The 10,845-nt window shown below is 26.6% G+C and overlaps 1 long non-coding RNA gene across 1 annotated transcript; it reads left to right on the forward strand.

The window, feature by feature from the left end:
• Window positions 1–9,384: 9,384 nt before the first annotated feature.
• Window positions 9,385–10,451, forward strand: LOC131017837 (uncharacterized). The gene is made up of 3 exons (XR_009099876.1): window positions 9,385–9,445; window positions 9,941–10,090; window positions 10,183–10,451. It is a non-coding gene; the product is annotated as an uncharacterized LOC131017837 (long non-coding RNA).
• The last annotated feature ends 394 nt before the right edge of the window (window positions 10,452–10,845 follow it).

A 10,845-nucleotide genomic window follows, 5' to 3' on the forward strand; every position in this document is an offset into this window, starting at 1 on the left:
CTATTGTTTTTTTTTTCAATATTATATGATCAATGTATGTGTTGTGCTTTTCTTCCATTTGAACAGTAGAAAATGACACGGTTAATGGACACTTTTAACAGTAGAAAATGACACGGTTTAGCTTAGAAAAAGAAACTTTTAAAATATCTAATGACATACTAAATGCTCGGGGAGAGAAAACAATGACACTATCATTTATTTAAAATAAAACTATGTTACTTGTTAAGTGACACTATTAATACATTGAATCAACACTATAACCTTGCAAATGATAATTCCTATAATTGACACTAGTCAAAATATAAATGACACTACTTGTAATAATTGACATTATAATCTTGTAAATGAGACATTTTATAATTGACACTATTCGAATAAACTACTTATAATAATTGATACTATAACATTTGAAATGACACTACGACACTATTAATACATAGAATTGACACTGTGATTTTGAAATTGATACTATAACATTTTAAAGACATTTAAAATGACACTTTAAGATTTAAAATAACACTTAGACATTTTGAAATGCACTACAAGATTTCAAATGACACTTTAATATTTCAAAGACACCACTCCAACATAAAAATGACACTACAAGATTTCAAAAAACACTTTAACATTTCAAAAGACACTATAACATTTGAAGTGACACTTTAAGATTTCGAATGACACTATGACATTTCGAATGACACTACAATATTTCAAAAGGCACTACAAGATTTCAAATGACACTTTAACATTTTGAATGACACTTTAATAATTTGAATGACACTACTAGATTTCAAATGACACTATAAAAATTCAAATGATACTACAATATTTGAAATAACACTATAACATTTCAAATGACACTTTAACATTTCAAAAGAAACTATAAAATATTAAATGACACTACTATATTTCAAATGACACTACACGAACATAAAAATGACACTACAAGCTTTCAAAACATACTTTAACATTTCAAAAGACACTTTAAGATTTTGAATGACACCTACAAGATTTCAAAAGACATTTTAACATTTCAAAAGACACTATAATATTTGAAGTGATACTTTAAGATTTAGAATGACACTACTATATTTCATTTGAATGTTGTAGTGTCATTTGAATGTCATAATGTCATTTTTAAATCTTGTAATGTCGTTTGAAATCTTGTAGTCTCATTTTGAATTGTTATAGTGTCATTTGAAATGTCGTAGTGTCATTTCAAATGATATAGTGTCATTCGATATGTCATTTGAAATCTTGTAGTATCATTTGAAATCTTGTAGTTTCATTTCAAATGTCACAGTGTCATTTCAAATCTTGTAGTGTCTTTTGAAATGTCATAAAATTATTTGAAATGTCGCAGTGTCATTTCAAATGATATAGTGTCATTCGAAATGTCATAGTGTCATTCAAAGTGTCTTTGAAATGTCATAGTGTCATTTGAAATCTTGTAGTGTCTTTTGAAATCTTGTAGTGTCTTTTGAAATCTTATAGTGTCATTTCAAATGTCATAGTGTCATTTGAAATGACGTAGTGACATAGTGTCATTCGAAATGTCATAGTGTCATTCAAAGTGTCTTTGAAATGCCATAGTGTCATTTGAAATGTCATAGTGTCATTTTGAAATATGATAGTGTCATTTGAAATCTTATAGTGTCATTCGAAATGTCATAGTGTCATTTCAATTCTTGTAGTGTTATTTGAAATGTTAGTGTCATTTGAAATATCGTAGTGTCATTTCAAATGATATAGTGTCATTCGATATGTCATAGTGTCATTCAAAGCGTCTTTGAAATGTCATAGTGTCATTTGAAATGTTATAGTGTCATTTGAAATGTTATAGTGTCATTTCAATTGTTGAAGTTTCATATGAAATGTCATAGTGTCATTGAAATCTTATAGTATCATTTGAAATTTTGTAGTGCCATTTGAATCAAAAGCGTCATTTGAAATGTTTAAGTGTCATTTCAAATATTAAAATATTACAGTATAATTAGTATGTCGGAGTAGTGTCATTTGAAATCTTATAGTATTATTTGAAATGTTGTAGTATCATTTAAAATTTTGTAGTGCCATTTGTTTGTCGGAATAGAGTCATTTGAAATCTTGTTGTGTCATTCGAAATCTTGTAGTGTCATTTGAAATCTTATAGTGTCGTTTGTATGTCGAAATAGTGTCATTTGAAATGTTAAAGTGTCATTTGAAATCTTGTAGTGTCATTTGTTTGTCGGAGTAGTGTCATTTGAAATGTTATAGTGTCATTTGTTTGTCGGAGAAGTGTCATTTGAAATATTATTGTGTCATTTGGATGTCAATGTGACATTCGAAATATTGTAGTGTCATTTGAAACGTTATAGTGTCATTTGAAATGTTAAAGTATCATATCAAACAATATTTTTCTTACTAAATGAAACCTTTAATATAGAACAAAAAAAGAACAAATGATACTATTTTTCAAACTAAATGAAACCTTTAATATAGAACAAAAAAAGAGCGAAACTTTTAATATCATTTATTAATGATACTATTTTTCAAACTAAATAAAATAAAAAAATAATTAAAACTTGAAACGAAAAAGAAAAAAGAAGAAGAAGAAAAAAGAAACTACATACTTAAAAGAAACTACAAGTATTAAAAGAAAGAAACTATAGAAAAAAGAAAAATACTACAAGTATTAAAAGAAATAAACTACAAGTATTAAAAGAAAGAAACTACATACTTAAAAGAAAGAAACTACAAAAAATCTCGCCTTTTAATAAAGAAATTACATACTTAAAATAAAGAAACTACAAGTATTAAAAGAAAGAAACTACAAGTATTAAAAGAAAAAAAAAACTACAGAAAAAAGAAAAAAACTACAAGTATTAAAAGAAAGGAAACTACATACTTAAAAGAAAGAAACTACAAGTATTATTTTAATAAAAAAATTACATATCTAAAAGAAAGAAACTACAAGTATCATTTCTAAAACTTTGTTAAATAAACAAGATTTGAATAAATTTTTAAGTGACACTCTACTGTTAACAAATGAAACTATTACAATCAATTAATGACACTTTTCATATATTTAAGTTAATCATATAGACGACTAAGTTATTTACGAAACTTCATTAAATTAGCTTTTCAAAATGATACTATACTAGTATAAATGAAACTATTAATGAAACGAAATGAAATAAACCCAACAAAAATTTTGTTCCTATTGGGTTTCGAACCCAAGACCCCACCCCCCACTTCCACAACCTGTGCCTAAACCAACTGAGCTACGAGCTCTATTGGTATCTAATGCATTAACAGTTATATATATAATTAATAAAGTCTTTGTATTTTTTTTAAATATATGAGATGGATCCGGATCCGGGTCCGACCCGACCCAGACCCGCGCTCACAGAATGCACGCACAAAGCAGCGCTCACGTAAGTCTTCCTCATTTATTTTCAAAACGAACGCAAATAATAATGGGAGAGGGATATTTATAGGTTCTAACTTCTAATCAAGTGTTTGAGTTCCTAAAGATGTTGGAAGAGTGAATAAATATGTAACTTTTAAAATATTATTAAACAATGAATTATTACTCATAATATATAGGAGTATAAATCTATATATATATAAAAGTAATATAAGCTCTATCCTACGTGGCGTAATAGAATCACTCTATTCTAATTTTCCTCCATTCTCATTCATTCTTATTTTTTCTAAATTTTTAATCAATAAATTTCTATATATCTAATTTCAAACCTATCATCAACAAATTTCTATATCTAATTTCTTATACATTAATTATATCCCAATCATGAAAATTTATATATTACTTCGTTAGAAGGAATCTAAATATGAGTACAATTGTAAATGCTATTTAACAACACATTCTAACTAAAAATGCGAAACTGAAAATATTGCCAAAAACATGAGGAAAAATTAATTTTTAAATATTGCCAAAAACATGAGGAAAAACTAATTTTTACATGACAACATATTCTAACTGAAAATGTGCAAATGAAAATATAACAAAAAAACATACAATTGTAAATATGACAACATATTCTAACTAAAAATGTGAAACTAAAACAGGAAAAACTATTTTCGTTAGAATATATGACAAAACATGACATTTTAATTAAAAATATAGCAAAAAAAGAACAAGATATTTAAATTTCTATATATCTAATTTCAAACCTATCATCAACAAATTTCTATATCTAATTTCTTATACATTAATTATATACCAATCATATATATCTAAAATCATATATATCTAAAATGAGTATTACAGTCCAATGAACCAGAAAAGCACGCAGCACACCAAGTGCTCGACGGAAAGACTGAATCGAAACTATAATCTTTATCTCTTTCTCTTAATATCTCTCTCTCTTAATTTTAATTATTAATATGTATTTCAACATCACAATTATTAACAAATTATAGATAGACTCAAATTCTTAGATAAATCCTATCAAAGGTAGAATTCTTTGTCAAATTCACAATCTTATATTTCATCTATAAAAAGGATCGGTTCTGCTTTCTTTCTCCTGTTCTGCTTTCTTTCTCCACTGCTCTACCGGTTGGTAAGTTGAAGTTTCTGCTCTCTTTCTACGTAGAGGTATTTATTTAGCCCGTCGAAATTCGTTGATGTATTTATAAAGTACGTAGAATTCGTTGATATATAAGGTATCTATATATATATAAAAGTAATATAAGCTCTATCCTACGTGGCGTAATAGAATCACTCTATTCTAATTTTCCTCCATTCTCATTCATTCTTATTTTTTCTAAATTTTTAATCAATAAATTTCTATATATCTAATTTCAAACCTATCATCAACAAATTTCTATATCTAATTTCTTATACATTAATTATATCCCAATCATGAAAATTTATATATTACTTCGTTAGAAGGAATCTAAATATGAGTACAATTGTAAATGCTATTTAACAACACATTCTAACTAAAAATGCGAAACTGAAAATATTGCCAAAAACATGAGGAAAAATTAATTTTTAAATATTGCCAAAAACATGAGGAAAAACTAATTTTTACATGACAACATATTCTAACTGAAAATGTGCAAATGAAAATATAACAAAAAAACATACAATTGTAAATATGACAACATATTCTAACTAAAAATGTGAAACTAAAACAGGAAAAACTATTTTCGTTAGAATATATGACAAAACATGACATTTTAATTAAAAATATAGCAAAAAAAGAACAAGATATTTAAATTTCTATATATCTAATTTCAAACCTATCATCAACAAATTTCTATATCTAATTTCTTATACATTAATTATATACCAATCATATATATCTAAAATCATATATATCTAAAATGAGTATTACAGTCCAATGAACCAGAAAAGCACGCAGCACACCAAGTGCTCGACGGAAAGACTGAATCGAAACTATAATCTTTATCTCTTTCTCTTAATATCTCTCTCTCTTAATTTTAATTATTAATATGTATTTCAACATCACAATTATTAACAAATTATAGATAGACTCAAATTCTTAGATAAATCCTATCAAAGGTAGAATTCTTTGTCAAATTCACAATCTTATATTTCATCTATAAAAAGGATCGGTTCTGCTTTCTTTCTCCTGTTCTGCTTTCTTTCTCCACTGCTCTACCGGTTGGTAAGTTGAAGTTTCTGCTCTCTTTCTACGTAGAGGTATTTATTTAGCCCGTCGAAATTCGTTGATGTATTTATAAAGTACGTAGAATTCGTTGATATATAAGGTATCTATATATATATAAAAGTAATATAAGCTCTATCCTACGTGGCGTAATAGAATCACTCTATTCTAATTTTCCTCCATTCTCATTCATTCTTATTTTTTCTAAATTTTTAATCAATAAATTTCTATATATCTAATTTCAAACCTATCATCAACAAATTTCTATATCTAATTTCTTATACATTAATTATATCCCAATCATGAAAATTTATATATTACTTCGTTAGAAGGAATCTAAATATGAGTACAATTGTAAATGCTATTTAACAACACATTCTAACTAAAAATGCGAAACTGAAAATATTGCCAAAAACATGAGGAAAAATTAATTTTTAAATATTGCCAAAAACATGAGGAAAAACTAATTTTTACATGACAACATATTCTAACTGAAAATGTGCAAATGAAAATATAACAAAAAAACATACAATTGTAAATATGACAACATATTCTAACTAAAAATGTGAAACTAAAACAGGAAAAACTATTTTCGTTAGAATATATGACAAAACATGACATTTTAATTAAAAATATAGCAAAAAAAGAACAAGATATTTAAATTTCTATATATCTAATTTCAAACCTATCATCAACAAATTTCTATATCTAATTTCTTATACATTAATTATATACCAATCATATATATCTAAAATCATATATATCTAAAATGAGTATTACAGTCCAATGAACCAGAAAAGCACGCAGCACACCAAGTGCTCGACGGAAAGACTGAATCGAAACTATAATCTTTATCTCTTTCTCTTAATATCTCTCTCTCTTAATTTTAATTATTAATATGTATTTCAACATCACAATTATTAACAAATTATAGATAGACTCAAATTCTTAGATAAATCCTATCAAAGGTAGAATTCTTTGTCAAATTCACAATCTTATATTTCATCTATAAAAAGGATCGGTTCTGCTTTCTTTCTCCTGTTCTGCTTTCTTTCTCCACTGCTCTACCGGTTGGTAAGTTGAAGTTTCTGCTCTCTTTCTACGTAGAGGTATTTATTTAGCCCGTCGAAATTCGTTGATGTATTTATAAAGTACGTAGAATTCGTTGATATATAAGGTATCTATATATATATAAAAGTAATATAAGCTCTATCCTACGTGGCGTAATAGAATCACTCTATTCTAATTTTCCTCCATTCTCATTCATTCTTATTTTTTCTAAATTTTTAATCAATAAATTTCTATATATCTAATTTCAAACCTATCATCAACAAATTTCTATATCTAATTTCTTATACATTAATTATATCCCAATCATGAAAATTTATATATTACTTCGTTAGAAGGAATCTAAATATGAGTACAATTGTAAATGCTATTTAACAACACATTCTAACTAAAAATGCGAAACTGAAAATATTGCCAAAAACATGAGGAAAAATTAATTTTTAAATATTGCCAAAAACATGAGGAAAAACTAATTTTTACATGACAACATATTCTAACTGAAAATGTGCAAATGAAAATATAACAAAAAAACATACAATTGTAAATATGACAACATATTCTAACTAAAAATGTGAAACTAAAACAGGAAAAACTATTTTCGTTAGAATATATGACAAAACATGACATTTTAATTAAAAATATAGCAAAAAAAGAACAAGATATTTAAATTTCTATATATCTAATTTCAAACCTATCATCAACAAATTTCTATATCTAATTTCTTATACATTAATTATATACCAATCATATATATCTAAAATCATATATATCTAAAATGAGTATTACAGTCCAATGAACCAGAAAAGCACGCAGCACACCAAGTGCTCGACGGAAAGACTGAATCGAAACTATAATCTTTATCTCTTTCTCTTAATATCTCTCTCTCTTAATTTTAATTATTAATATGTATTTCAACATCACAATTATTAACAAATTATAGATAGACTCAAATTCTTAGATAAATCCTATCAAAGGTAGAATTCTTTGTCAAATTCACAATCTTATATTTCATCTATAAAAAGGATCGGTTCTGCTTTCTTTCTCCTGTTCTGCTTTCTTTCTCCACTGCTCTACCGGTTGGTAAGTTGAAGTTTCTGCTCTCTTTCTACGTAGAGGTATTTATTTAGCCCGTCGAAATTCGTTGATGTATTTATAAAGTACGTAGAATTCGTTGATATATAAGGTATCTATATATATATAAAAGTAATATAAGCTCTATCCTACGTGGCGTAATAGAATCACTCTATTCTAATTTTCCTCCATTCTCATTCATTCTTATTTTTTCTAAATTTTTAATCAATAAATTTCTATATATCTAATTTCAAACCTATCATCAACAAATTTCTATATCTAATTTCTTATACATTAATTATATCCCAATCATGAAAATTTATATATTACTTCGTTAGAAGGAATCTAAATATGAGTACAATTGTAAATGCTATTTAACAACACATTCTAACTAAAAATGCGAAACTGAAAATATTGCCAAAAACATGAGGAAAAATTAATTTTTAAATATTGCCAAAAACATGAGGAAAAACTAATTTTTACATGACAACATATTCTAACTGAAAATGTGCAAATGAAAATATAACAAAAAAACATACAATTGTAAATATGACAACATATTCTAACTAAAAATGTGAAACTAAAACAGGAAAAACTATTTTCGTTAGAATATATGACAAAACATGACATTTTAATTAAAAATATAGCAAAAAAAGAACAAGATATTTAAATTTCTATATATCTAATTTCAAACCTATCATCAACAAATTTCTATATCTAATTTCTTATACATTAATTATATACCAATCATATATATCTAAAATCATATATATCTAAAATGAGTATTACAGTCCAATGAACCAGAAAAGCACGCAGCACACCAAGTGCTCGACGGAAAGACTGAATCGAAACTATAATCTTTATCTCTTTCTCTTAATATCTCTCTCTCTTAATTTTAATTATTAATATGTATTTCAACATCACAATTATTAACAAATTATAGATAGACTCAAATTCTTAGATAAATCCTATCAAAGGTAGAATTCTTTGTCAAATTCACAATCTTATATTTCATCTATAAAAAGGATCGGTTCTGCTTTCTTTCTCCTGTTCTGCTTTCTTTCTCCACTGCTCTACCGGTTGGTAAGTTGAAGTTTCTGCTCTCTTTCTACGTAGAGGTATTTATTTAGCCCGTCGAAATTCGTTGATGTATTTATAAAGTACGTAGAATTGTGTGAATCTGGTTTTAATGGAAACAAGTATATTTTGTTGATTTCTGGAGGCAGCAAAATCTATTGTTCTTACTAATATAGATTATCTATTTATTAGTCTACGTAATGATATTCATTCAATCGAATTGGTTTTATAAATAAGGAGCTGCGTATTATATAAATATTTTTATGAATCAGCGCTATTCTTTACTTGCATTTTTCTACCAACATATCTCTAAATCTATTGTTCTTACTAATATAGATTATCTATTTATTAGTCTACGTAATGGTATTCATTGAATCGAATAATCTATATTAGTACGGGTTAGCTCTTTCTCTTAGTTCTCCCTCCGGACTTTCTATTTGCTAAGAGTTTCAATATTTATAGTAAACACTTTATTTTTGATTAGTTTATAATGTGTTTTAATTTGTGATTGTATTGATTCTGAAAATTCAGGCCGCGAGGAGGTGACTCAGCAAGTTTCTGATCGTGAAGTCGAGTTTTCAGCACAACCCGTACGTTATTTTTCATTGTATATGCTTGCCTTATTTGTGGATGTGAAATGGATTAGTTTTGCTACGTGCATCTTACATCTGCTGTCTTCAGTAAAAACATGCAAATATGTGGTTTTGGGGTTTTGTATTTCTCCTTTTGAACATACAGTATTAAAAGATAGGAGTATTTTACATTGTATAATTACAACATTAAGTGGCATTTATTTCAGGTTCGTGCAGAGGTATCCTACTCTCTCTCCAGAAAGTGTACTGTACACTACATTCTTTTTTCCTTTTCTTTTTTAAATTGGCTATGTAAAGAAATCAAGAAAGGCGCTTTTTTTAATAGGGAGGTTTCATCTTTGCTGTATTTCTGTTTGTGGGTCGTGTTGCATGAGATCAATGTCTCTATCTGTGTTACCTATTTCAATGTTTGTCTTTATCCTTTGCAAAATATTTTTTTTGCCAATCATGTGAATAATAGCATAATAATTTATTTACTTACTCTAAATATAGGAAATGTCGACGAATAATGAAGCTATTCCTTTGAATGCCATCAAGGAAAAAATACGAAATAAATATGTGGTTGTCAGAATTTTGCGCTTATGGGTTCAAAAAGATAAATTGGGCAAGGAAGCACTTGAAATGATCGTGATTGATGAATGGGTAAGTCTTATCACAATTTTATTTAATAAATAGTTTTGTAAAATTATTAACTTTCAATTTATGCTATCTAATAACATATTTTTATTATGTAGGGCAACAAAATTCAAGCATCCGTCTCAATAGGGAACAAGAAAAAGTTTCATGAGTTACTTAAAGAGGGACAAATAACAGTTATTAAAAACTTCCAAGTAGTGCAAAACAATCCCACAGAAGTTGATTTTTAAGCATCGAAAAATTCTAAAATCATCATAATTAGATTGGATTGGTGGAAGTGTCTAAAATTAGTTTCTGAGTTCAGAGAATTGTTTGACTAAAAATATATTTAGTTAACATCTTTTACTTTAAAACAAACTTATTTAATGCTTTATTTTAGTGAAGAAAATCATCAAATAAAAAATATAATAAATAATTTCAAATATTTATATATTTTCATTTATTCCCGTCGATTTTCGACGGGTTACCTACTAGTTATTTAATAATATCAATTTATCGGTTTTTGTGTTTTGATCAATATAGACGTTGTAATGATGAACCCGTAGCTGACGAAAGATATATATTTTTTATTAATATATACGAAATAGATTTAATATAATATCTAATGAATTAATATATTTTTATAAATATATAACATTCCCTCCGTTCCAAAGATAAAAAAAGTTTGATTAATATAATATGAAATAGATTTAGTGTAAGTATCTAATAAATTACTCCCCCGTTCACAATTTAAAGCTCCACTTTGGTGTGAGCACGGAGAC

This window comes from Salvia miltiorrhiza, chromosome 3, assembly GCF_028751815.1.
Source record: "Salvia miltiorrhiza cultivar Shanhuang (shh) chromosome 3, IMPLAD_Smil_shh, whole genome shotgun sequence".
NCBI lineage: Eukaryota > Viridiplantae > Streptophyta > Magnoliopsida > Lamiales > Lamiaceae > Salvia > Salvia miltiorrhiza.